This window comes from Gobio gobio (genome assembly GCF_949357685.1).
Source record: "Gobio gobio genome assembly, chromosome: 3".
In the NCBI taxonomy this organism is placed as follows: Eukaryota; Metazoa; Chordata; class Actinopteri; order Cypriniformes; family Gobionidae; genus Gobio; species Gobio gobio.
Window position 1 is genome coordinate 65451369 of NC_137099.1, and position 12862 is coordinate 65464230.

A 12862-nucleotide genomic window follows, 5' to 3' on the forward strand; every position below is an offset into this window, starting at 1 on the left:
TGGACAGACTGCAAGGAGAATATTTGTGAGGTGATTGCTTTTTGCTTGAACAACACACTTGTCTGATGTAGAAATGTTTTTGTTTTTTTTGTTTGTGTATGCCATTTTAATGCACAATAACTACTGTATAATTAGACTCCTTTTTGTTTGTGGAGCTTGTTGAGATGCATTGTTAAAATATTTCTTAAATATATGTAACTGATATCACTGACTCTCACATATAGTTTCTATAACACATTGTTATGCCATGTTTTTTGTCGGTTTGTTTTAAAATGTATTCTTCTAAAATAACAGTTAGAATGTGATGAGATTACTTTTGTTTCACTTTTTAAAACTCAATGCAGGGTGATACAATTACAGGTTTTACACTAATCAGTTAATAACTTGTCTGTCTGGCCAATCAATATATAATTTTGGGTTTGGGTCAATTTTAAAACATTACATTTTCATTTCCACAGATTATATCAGCCCAGTCCCCTTTGATACATCCATGTCTACACAAGGAGAACTTCAGTTACAGGATGCCGAGGTGCAAGAGACATCATCAGGTCGTGTAAGACAGAGAACAAGGAGGTATGTCTGTCTGTCTCTCTTTAACCAAAGGATTGGTTTATTAAAGAGATGTTAATATATTCTAAGGCCTGGTTGCCACATTTTACATTTACAGAATGTAAACATTAAGTATTTGAGGCACACATTTAGTTGCAGTGTGTTGCACATGTAGCATAGTACATTTTTATAAGTCAAACATGATTGGTTGAAGCTAAAACATGCTGTCAACCCCAACCCCACATAATCAAGGCTAAGTGTATACTAAAACAGAGAATGGGTTCAAATAAAAATCTGAATATGCATTGTGTGATCTTTCTTTACTGTTTGGATTCGCACACATTATAGAGATACAGTTCACTCAAGATGGAACATGAAAGGATATGTCTTGAAGAATATTTATAAATAAATAAATCCAATGAAACTGAATGCTTACTCACTCTATCAATTCTGCTAGACATCTCTTGTATTGATTAAAGAAATTGTGACAGGTTTGGAATGACATATTCCCTTTCAAATGCTACTCTAAATTAGGGGTGGGAGAAAAAAATGTATGCATGTTTTTTTTTCTCCCACTCCTACTCTCAATGACGCGCTTGTTTGGAATGTGGTGCGTGTGGCGCTTTAGGAACCACTTTGTGTGACCAGCTGTGAAGTATGTGTAAAACACGTCAATGAAATTGACTTTGAACTTTATAGTGTCGGTTGTTGACATCATTAGAATGAGTGAGACACTTTTCTTCTAAAGCAAAATTAATTTCCTATTATCACTGTACAGCTGCTATGAAACAATCTGTGTTGTAAAAAGTGCTATATAAATGAAGGTGACTTGACTTGACTCGACTCGACAGAGGATATAATTAGGTGTGCCGCAGGTGCATCGTCAAGTTTTCTTTGTCTTCAGATCGTACTGTGTGTGTGTGTGACTCAAAGCTCTCTATTTGTTTCTGTCTCTCTGCTAGGAGTTAGATTCACTATAGGCAGCGTACAGAAAATTCTCTCTTCTCTCATTCTTCAGAAAAGAAAAGAAAAAGAGAAATATGTGATGCATATGTGCAAAGTAAAAGGTGTGTTCACAGCCCATGCCTGACCATGGTTCACACACCAGTTTTGTTCAACTGTCTGAGGGAAGAGCATGCTGCCCGTGCGTTGGAATAGGGCGATTGCAAGCACTGTGAAATGTTAAACTGTTAAAGTTCTTTGTGCTGGCCTTGCTTATTTCCAATGGCCAGCACCCACAATGAGAACTTGGGGCTTGTGTGTCGATCTGGGTACGTAAAGCACATACACTCTCTTGATGTGTTTATTTGAGTTGATGTGGGCGTTCACTCTGCTCTCATGGATCTTGGATTATTTGAATCTCAAAATAACGTGCGCTCCGTGGGCGTGACCGCATTAGCGGATAATGGAGAGGTTCGCGAACAACTGACATCTTTCTCTTTTCAAACAGATTACATAAACACAGAACATTTGTTTTCGTTTTGATTTACATTATTAAAACCTGACATTTTATCGTTTCTTTCGACATATGCCTCATGTTTGTGTTATAAGTTTTCACTAAATTACAGGTTATTTTCTGAAGATATTCAGATTAGACGTCATTGAGAGAGAGGCTGCAGATCACGCATCATGTTTGTTTTCGTTATTTTGCAAAAAGCACAACATTTTGTTTCTATTATGACTGTACACAAATAAAAGTAGAAACTTAAAAAAGTATAATGATGTATAACACTTGCCTGAATGAGAAAAATCGACAGAGTTATTTGAGTCTCTTTGGCACTGATAAGAAAAAAATCGAAGCGGTCGTGCCAGCGTGTTCATCGACCTCTAGGGGTTAAGCCTCGGTTATACTCCATTTCGGGCATGTACACGGACAGCTGCTGACAGTACGGACGTGGACTACTTGTATTTATACTACTGAAAGTGTATGCTGTGGTCCGTCTGACTTGTTCCACACATGCACAGAATGTAGAGGTGTGGGTAGCGATGGACTTCTTTACACAGCCTCTCTTCAAATTCGACATCCATTAGTCGGGGAGCCAAAGTCTCAAAAATGGGTTGAACCTGACATGGTCTGCCATACTTTTTATTTGTGTTTTTTCTGTTAACGTTGACCCTAAGAACCAATATTTGGAGGGTCTGCTCTGCCGGAAATATCGCGAAAAAAAATTGTGGCCATTTTAGAGTATGCACCCTTTATTTTTAATCAGAAAAATGTGAAAAAAGATTTTTTTCCTCAAATCCTCAGTGGGTTGGGTAGGCTGTTAATAAATGTATTCCAGATACACAGAACACATGTGCTGACAACATCCACTGAAAAAATAACTTTTAAAACACATTTCTACATGATTTTGCATCAATTTAATGCAAAAAATAGGTGTTTTCTCACTTTTTTTCCCAGTATTTTCATCTTTACTTCATTGGCAATCAACTATTCCCCCAAGTTATGACATCTGTCAATATGCCATTCTTTTCACCAAATAGTATACTCATTCCACAGAAAAAATTATAAAAATCCAACCAAAATCAATGGATCTGTGATGATTTCACTACTGGTTGGCGATCAACAAGCTCAGAACCTCAATAGCATTTTAGGCTACTCTCAAAATTCCGATAGACATACTGGATATTTAACATGGTTGTTAATGTCCACATTATTAAACATCATGGTCTAGGCATCTTTTTTAATTTCAACATAACCCTGTTCTCCCAATGGAAGAGTGTTGTGATCTTGGCAACTGCTTGGCAGACATCCTGGGCAAGGTTGAGAACTTGTTCTTGCTGCTTAGGACTGACTTTCACCCGGTCGTCCTCACCTAACTGTGGAGTTGCATCTGTTATCATCCATGCCAGGTGGGTATACAGGTTAGAGCTCACTCTTCGGGATGCGTCCAGGTATGATATCTCTAGCTGCAGTGACGGGTCTTCAGTCATACTTCCAGGAATCTGCTGACTTCCACTGGCTTGAGCTGTTCTGGCTTCTCTTGCTTCCTTCAGGATCTGCTTACATTGGTTTTGGAGGTCCTTACATATTCTCTTTGCAGTGTTGTAGGAAGAGACTATGGTGTCATCTGGTGTCAACTCAGATATTTGCATCATCTGAGGATTTTTTCCAGAAATAAAATCCATAATTCTCTCGTCTCAGGGGGATATGAGGGGGAAAGTACCATAATTTGAATATACTACCGGGTTTCTACTGATACAAAGCTTAATGCTAAATCACTGAAGTAACCCTCAAAGTTCCTTCAAATTTGAGAGCATGCAGCCAACATTAATTTCTGCTGGAACATTCAGGCTAGAACATACTTTCTGTTCCATTATTTTACAATTGCCACCTACTTCATTGTGCCTTCTAAGGCGGGCAATCAAGGACTGACATCTGTATGAGGTAACATTCGGAACTCCATGGCTTTCCAAGTATTTACAGAATCCATCCCTCAAAGCTGTAACTAAGAATATGGCTCTTTGAAAAAGGGCTCATCTATCCTAGATATGAGTTGGTTCAGTGCAGCATCATATGGAGTGGTGGCAGTACTAGCCCTTTCCTGTGAACGAAGACGCTTTGTCAGGTAGTTGGTCATGCATTCCTTGTGTTACCAGAAGACCAAAGCAATTATATCAGTACACTTGTTTCCATCAGGACCACAAATCTTGTGTAGTATCTCTTCCTCTTCAAGTTTGTTTGCTTTTTCCCAAACATTCTGTCTGTCATAAGTGGCGATCAAAATGAGGGATCTATTCCCCCTGGTCGTACATGCTTTACTGATCTGCCCGCATTGTCACCATGGAATAATTGAAATGAGCTGGATGAAAGAGCTTGACTTCTGGCTTTTCAACTTTTTTCCTCGTCTGGTCAACAGTTTTACGATCTGTGTACCTCGCACAACATTGTGTGTGCCACAAAGTATTCCTCCTCAGAAAGTCACATTGAGGTTTCAGCCCATTGTCAAGTCTGTATGAGACATCATCCTTTCTGTTGGTTACAGCATATAGGAGGGAAGGGAGCCTTGATTTGTCAGTTTCTGAAGAGGACCAGCGTCACTGTCTGTTTTCTGACATATTATGCAAGCAGTATAGTTGGGACTGAGCAGGTTTCTCTTCAGCTGTTTGGTTGAGAACTCAGGCTTCATCCTTCATTCTTCTCCAATTCACATCACTCCTCTCCTGTTCTCTCCTGTTCACTCCTCTCTCTTCTCCTCCTCTCCTCCACGCTTCTCCTCTCTTGTTTAATCCTAAAATAAGATCAGAACCAAATCTGCAAATGGGAAATATTGTGCATTCAGGTGAAAGAAATCATCTCGGGTTACGACTGTAACCCTTGTTCCCTGAAAAGGGAACGAGACACTGCATCTAACGACACTTTGGGGATGCTCCTAAGCATAGCGATCAAGCAGACGCTCCATGCGTCTCATTCCCTTCTCAGGGAACAAGGGTTACAGTTGTAACCCGAGACGTTCCCTTTCGAGGGAACTCGCACTGCATCTAACGACACTTTGGGGAACGAATACCCACTAGGCCACACGAGAATCACGCCCACCCAAGTGTGAAGCTGGAACCCAGGCACACTTAGGACGCGAGCACCCTAGCGCCAGGCATCGCAGGGAGTTGCAGATTGTAGAATCTAATGAAGGTGTGCGGGGTGGCCCACCCGGCTGCCTCGCAGATCCTCCTGAAGCGAGATTCCAGAAAGGAGGGCCACAGAGGATGCCATGTCTCTGGAATGAGCCCTCACGGCTATCAGTGAAGGCAAATTACGCACCTGATAAGTCGTGGCTATAGCCTGGACAATCCACTTACTGATTGTCTGTTTTGGCGCAGGCAGCCCTTTCTTGGATGAGCCAAAGCACACCAACAACTGGTCTGACTTCCTCCACTGTGAAGACTTCTCCAGATAAACTCTTTTTTCCAGAACTCTGCTCTGACCAGGCAGAGCAGGTGAAGTCTCCTTTCTTCCGCCGTCACGTGAGGTGGAGGATGGAAGGCCTAAAGAACCACTGACCGTGCCACACTCGATGGCACCTTGGGCACATAGCCCGGCCTTGGAAGTAAGATGGCCTTAACTCCGCCAGGGGCAAACTCCAGGCAAGTTGGCGTAACCGACCCCGGTCCCCCACCCTCCTCAGTAAGTGATAGCAAGAAGAAAGGCCACCTTAACCCCTAGGAGTCTGAGCTGTTTTGGGGCCCTTTAGAAGTTTTGACATGCTCTGACATTTGTGTTTTTTCAGTTGCTTATAAACACATTAATGGCAAAAGTGTAATTACACTGTATTCAGCACAAACTGGGCTACTATAATATGTGAGCAACATGTATGTACATGCTTGTATTTTTGAGAGAAAAATGTTTATGCACAGATTTTGAAAAAACAAAAAAATTTGTTTTAAAATTTAGGCCTCAAAACACACAATAGGTATCTGTTCCCAAGACTTTTGACTTCTGTCTGTATTTGCATAGAGTTTTTTCTTTATACTGATGTGAGAATCATTGAGCCTACTCATTCACATAAAACAATACACTGATTTAAAATTTGTAAGACAGTTTCTCTTCACAAAGCCAATATGCGAGGAGGCGTGGTATCTAATGAATAATGATGAGATAGCACCTGAGATAACAAAGGACTCGCATTAATGAGCTGCATAATGAATGAGCTGCAGGTAGGCCTATGTGACAGAGAGCAACAGAACAAAGGATCTATATTCTCTGCCACAAGAATTTATGATTTATTAAACTATAATTTATGATTTATTACACCAATTGTTTTAAATAACCTTATGTGATCTCATTTGGCTTTGGATCAAAAAATCAGACAGAAAATATATTTTACAATATTCTGCATAATTATTAAAGCTCGAGTTGCATTGCATTATATATATAATCTATTATGAAAACACCCAACATGGTATAAATAACACAGATAAGCCATATATTGTTGCAATTGTGTGTTTATTATCTTCAAACTTGTCTATCTGCATGTTAGACTAACATTGTTAGAGCGATTTCTGGAAGCTGTTTATGTCAATGTCACATGGTGATACCTGACATATATATATCATATATATGTCAGGTATATATATATCATGCATTATATATATCATGCAGATATATATCATGCATGAAGAAGATATCTTCTTCAGTGCGCCCTCGTGCACAATGTGTTTGAGCTGATGTGTGTGTGGGCGTCGCCTCAGTATTTGAATCTCAATAGAGCACATGCTTCGTGGCCGTGGTCGCATTAGTCTATAATGAGCCGCTCAGGAACAACTAACATTGATCTGCTTTCAAACGGATTACATAAACACAGAATATTTGTTTTTGATTTGGTTTACAGTGTTTAAAACCTGACATTTCAGCGTTTCTTTAGACTTATGGCTCATGTTTGTCAGACAAGTATTCAATAAGATAGAGGTCATTTTCTGAAGACTATCTGAATGAACGTCTTTGACAGAGAGGCTGCAGATTGCGCATCATGTTTGATTTCTTTATTTTGCAAAAAGCACAACCATTTGTTTTTATTGTGACTGTAGTAAAAAAAATAGAATTTAACAGATTATAATGATGTATGACACTTGCCTGAATGATAAAAAACGACAGTTATTTGAGTCTCTTTGGCACTGATAAGAAAAAAAGCAAGCCAATCACCCCGGCGTGATTGCCGACTGGAGAGGGTTAAAGGTCAGGTTCTTTGCCTCATCCGACTCGGTTCGAAGGGAGCCGCAGACAACCCTTCCAGAACCACTGCCAGATCCCAAGTTGGGACTCTGGACTAAGTCGCAGTCCTCATCCTCTGAGCTCCATGGAGGAAACATACAACCAAATGGTGCTTACCCCGAGGCCCATCACCTACAGACGAGTGGAAAGCTGCAATGGAGGCCACGTACACCTTAAGTGTGGATGGGGTAAGACCGGCGGAGAAACCATCTTGGACGAACTCCAGCACTGAAGCCACTGGGCAATTGACTGGGTCCACCTAACGCTCTCTACACCAAGTGGAAAACACATTCCACTTCATGCTGTACTATCTCCTCGTGGAAGGAGCCCTGGAGCTGAGTAAGGTCTCAACTACACATGCCGATAGGCCCGCCTCTAGGTACCAGGCCCCCTCAGGGGCCAGACCCAAAGGTTCCACAGCTCTGGCCGGGGGTGAAATATTGTGCCCCCTGCCTGAGACGGGAGGCCTGCTAGCAGTGCTACGATGTTCGATAACCATACCTGGGTCGGCCAGCAGGTTGCTATTAAAAGTAGGCTGATCACTTCTTGGCAGACCCGCTCCAAGACTCCCGGGAGCAGAGTGAACGGGGGAAATGCATAGACACAGCAGCCACGTCTGCACTTGAGAGAAAACCACAGAGGGCAGTGGGATGTCTCTCGAGACGCGAACAGATCCACTTCCACTGGGCCGAACCTCTCGCACATGGCTTTCACCACCTCTGGGTAAAGTCGCTACTCCCCAGGCCTCAGCCCCTGCCTTGACAGGACGTCTGTTCCCTGATTTTGGTCCCCGGGGACATATATCGCTCAACAGTCTCCCTTGGGACCACAGGAGGATCTGGTGTGCCAGTCTGCATAGAGGGCTGACCACTGCGACCTCAGACCCCCTTGATGAATTAGATATGAGACATGGTGGCCGCGGAGGTCCGGGAAAAAGCTCCTCAGAGCTTTGTAGACAGCCAGCATTTTAAGGCAATTTATGTGCCAAGAAGGCCAAGGACGACATCTCAATGCCGAACTGCCACTACTCGCGACTGGGCCAATTCACCCCGCACACGCATAAACATACGGTTTTTTAACATTAACATCCACATACTGCAATTGCACTGCACTTTACTTTCCTATTGTTACTGCGTAACAACCTGTAATAAACCTTGCACATTATACTTCTTTATATATACATATATATATATTTTATGTTAACCACTTATTTTTAAGTCTACAGTTTATCTCACTTATCATATCCACATATTTCTTATATTTTTATTTTATCTTATTTCCTATTTTTATCTTTACTTGATTTATTTATAATTCTACTTATGTTAATACTTTTTATTCTAATTTTATTCTATTTCTATTTTAATTTCTTGTAACTATTATTTGCACTGTCCATGGAGCGGACCTGTTTACATTTCACTGCCAGTTGTATATTGTGTATATAACTGTGTATGTGACAAATAAAACTCTTGAATCTTGAATCTTGAATCTTGAATATGAGCCAGTCGTCGATGTAGTTCAGTACACGGATGCCTCTGAGACTCAGTTGGAGCCAGAGCTGCATCCATGCACTTGGTGAACATGCGAGGGGGAAAAGCCAGGCCAAACTAAAGAACCTGATAATGGTATGCTTCTGTAAATCTCCATCCATTAGCCCAAAAACCGAAAACTAATGACGTGGTCAAAAGGAATTCTGCGTGTAAGCCCTTTCAGCCTTTCGGTGAAGTTCTTTTAATTTATTGATATCTCATTTTAAATCTGACTCCATTAATAATTTTATCTGACTCCAATTCTAAGTGACTCCATAAAGTGTGCTACATTTAGAGTTTATCAGCTGATTTTACGATTAGTTGCGATTTAATTTAGATCGTTGATTTTCTTTATATCTTCCTAGTTTTTATATTCGTTCATCGAGAGACCCTAAATCGCACAGAGACATGACGCGTCCGGTTCGCGCGCTCACGGACACAAAACGGTTACTTCTGTGATTAGTCAGAGGATGTAGGGTGAATATTTTACCTTTAAGTGGTTGCACATGCTCACTCAACAAAAAGTGTAATTTTAGTAATATCTACGGACTACAACTTGCTAACCCAGCGATAGTCAGAAATCGGAATATCGCGCACGCTGCGCTCCATGCTTCAGTCGTGGCGTCATCGGTGTGATCTATCATAACCCTAGATTTTGCGGTAATAAAGAACTCTACATCGATCCATACTAGAATAACGATTTCGGAACCATACAAGAGAAATCAAGGTTAACATTTATTTTGGCCAGACAGGAAAAGTAAATACGTAAGCAAGAATCCATGGTACACAACTGATCAGCGTAAAAACATAAAACACAATTGCAAAGCAATAGGAAAATAATTTAAAAGAGTCATCATGTCTGGCACACTACATGCAGTTTGCACGGGGGGTCTGATTGCAGAATATTCCCCCAGAGAGTTAGAACATCCAACCTTAAATACTCCAACTAGAACAAAAGGGCTGTAAATATTTGCAACACCCCCACCTGGTTTTGGGGGAGTGGATCAGATATCTTTGAAGAGACTACTCAAAGGAGAACTGAATTCTCATTAGTTTTCCAATCTTTCTAATACTACCAGTGACTGCAGTGAAACTGAGACCATTTTACCATTCGCACTGAGACCTTTAAAAAGACATCAAACATGAAAAGGATAAAACAATACATTTACAAATAACATCATCACTGATATATCTGCATTTGGTGACTTGAAACCAGGACAAGGAGAGGGCAAAATGGGGAGGGGGGAGGAATGTTTGTCAGGGTGTTGTCACAGTTTCTGTGAGATCTTTTCCTCAAGATTAGTGACTTTTATTGTTCAATTGCAGAGGTATGTATCTCAGCTTTTGTCTTAGCACCAAAACCGACTCTTACAAAGGTAATCTCACCATGTGTATCTCTGTAGGTTGTCTGGCTGTATGGTAACAGAGGAAGGCTGTGGTTATGTGTCTTCAGCTCTGAGTTCAAACCCCTCTCACCTGAGAGAGCTGGATCTGAGCTACAATCACCCAGGACAATCAGGAGTCCAGCTGCTTAATGACAAACTCAATGATCCAAACTGCTCACTGGAGAAACTCAAGTATGTATTAAGGAAGTTTCATGCAAGATTACTAATACTGATAACTTCAGTTGGGGAAAATAAGTTGAAGTACCAGCAAAGTCAATGTACTTTGCAAAAGAGATCAATAAATAATTATTAAGTATTAACATAAAGATTTAATCAAATCTTGGTGTGACCACTCGAGAACTGTTTGTATTTGTGCCGTGTCATACCAGGCTTAAGTGGAAATATAACTTGAATTGTTCCTTACCATTTTTAGAACTGTTTATGATTGGTTTGGGGAAATTGGGCTAATTTTCATTCCTTTTGGTCAGGTTTTGAGTTGACATTAGGCTGGATTTCAGATCACTTGAAACTAGACATATTTCTGCACACTTAAAGTATACTTTCAAGTATGCTTGTCTGCTTTTCCCTATATGAGTGACTTGTTTTTAGAAATCATTATTCATTCAGTTTAATGTGCTCACTGATGTTTTTGAATTTTTCTTGTACACTTTTAATAAAACATTAATCATTTGTGGTTTATATTTGTTTTTTTCTAGTTTGGACACATGGAGAAACTTTTAGAATCACACCAGGACTGGGAAAGTGTAGGTGAATATTAAAGTAAATGTGAATGTGAATATTACAAATATTTATTAAAACTGAATATATCGAAAACTGAATACCACTCTCTCCTAGAGCACTCCACTACCGATCCATTACGAGAACAATTCATGCCATTCTGTCTGAGGGGAACAGAAAGATAACACATGTCAAAGAGAAGCAGCCGTATCCTGATCATCCAGACAGATTTGATGGCTTTGAGCAGGTTCTGTGTGGAGAGAGTCTGACTGGACGCTGTTACTGGGAGGCTGAATGGAGTGGATTTAAGGCTGATATAGCAGTGACATACAAAGGAATCAGCAGGAAAGGAGGGAATGAAACTTGGTTTGGATGCAGTGATACATCCTGGAATCTGGACTGTTCTGCTAATGGATTCACTTCCTGGCACAATAATGTGACCAATAATGTACCAATCCCATCACCCTTTTCTAATAGAATAGGAGTGTATGTGGACGTGTCGGCCGGCACTCTGTCCTTCTACAGCGTCTCTGACACACACACAGTCACACACTTACACACATTCAACACCACATTCACTGAACCCCTCTATGCTGGGTTTGGTGTGTGTGATTCCTCATTGTCTCTGTGTCAGATTTATCCTCCTTCTGTGAGAAACAACTGAGACACACAAAGTTTGTTCCTCGTAATCTAGCTTTAGGGCATCTTCTTGCTAGTGTTTGTGTGGATGCTTGAGTGTGTATATCCAAGGACTTTGTATATGCAAAGAAACATGCACAAATTTCTTTGTTTTGATGAAGATACATTGCTGGGATGTCGACATTAAATAAATGCTAGAGCTAGTTAGAGTAAAGCTTTAGCATCTTCATGAGATTGAGTTTTTCAGGACTCATGGGAGATCTTATAAAAGCTACTGTAGATGTCACTGTGTCAGAGGATCTACAGGCTCAGTTTCATCCTGATGGGTTGTCAAGAACTGCTACTGTTAGGTCAATGTGTTTTCTCTCTGTTCATTATATCATGTTGATAGAATAACTGTAATGAGGAAATGTTCTGCAGCACAAAATTATACATTCAAGACTAATTATAAACAAGTCAAGTCAAGTCACCTTGATTTATATAGCGCTTTTTACAATGCCGATTGTTTCAAAGCAGCTTCACAGTGTCAAGCTAAACAAGATAAATAATAAATGTCAAAATCTAAATTAATAATACTGAATCAAGCTTATTTCATTAGGTTGTATTAGTGAAAGTAACTTTAGGATGAAATGATCCCTTTCATGTAACATCTGTACAGTGTAACACTGGGTTACTGGTTTTGTTCAATAAATCTTTGCACATGGTGAATCACATTCACTGTCTGTCACGTTACATCTGTAAAGTTCAGATTCAGGACTGAGAGATTCAGACACTAAACATTGAGATGATGCAGTGATTTAGTGTGTGTTTAAAGCATGTGCCTGTGTACAAACGTCACACTCACACAAGCTCTCCTCCATTTAATGTGTCTTCCTTTCTCAGTCTGTTGTCATTCTTCATCTTCATTGGTTCCTCTGCCTTAGTGCTCTTAGATTTGAGCTCAGTTTATGACTTTGTGGATCACAGGATTCTTTTATCTCTACTTGAATGCTCGATTGGTATCACTGGTACAGTATTGAAATGGTTCCAATCTTTTCTCTAAAATAGAAGTTTTTTCATCAATTTAGCTGCCAATTCATCCTCTTTGACTCATGTCACCTGTGGTGTACCCCAGGGATCGATTTTAGAAGCATTATTGTTTTCGTTATATATGCTATCTATGAGATCAATTATGAGTAAATGTGGGGTGTCGTACCACTGCTATAACTCGGCATATAAGAGCCATACCATATTTGGCCAAAGTTAAACCTTTCTTAAGTAGGAAAAGTTTTGAAACTGTCATTCATGCTTTTATCTCAATGCGCCTCGACTACTGTAAT

The 12862-nt window shown here is 40.3% G+C and overlaps 1 pseudogene across 1 annotated transcript; it reads left to right on the forward strand.

Moving 5' to 3' along the window:
- Window positions 1–7410: 7410 nt before the first annotated feature.
- Window positions 7411–11568, forward strand: LOC307124241 (cytolytic toxin-beta-like; annotated as a pseudogene). Its single transcript has 4 exons — window positions 7411–7496; window positions 10185–10358; window positions 10883–10934; window positions 11022–11568. The product of its transcript is annotated as a cytolytic toxin-beta-like (transcript).
- Window positions 11569–12862: the final 1294 nt, after the last annotated feature.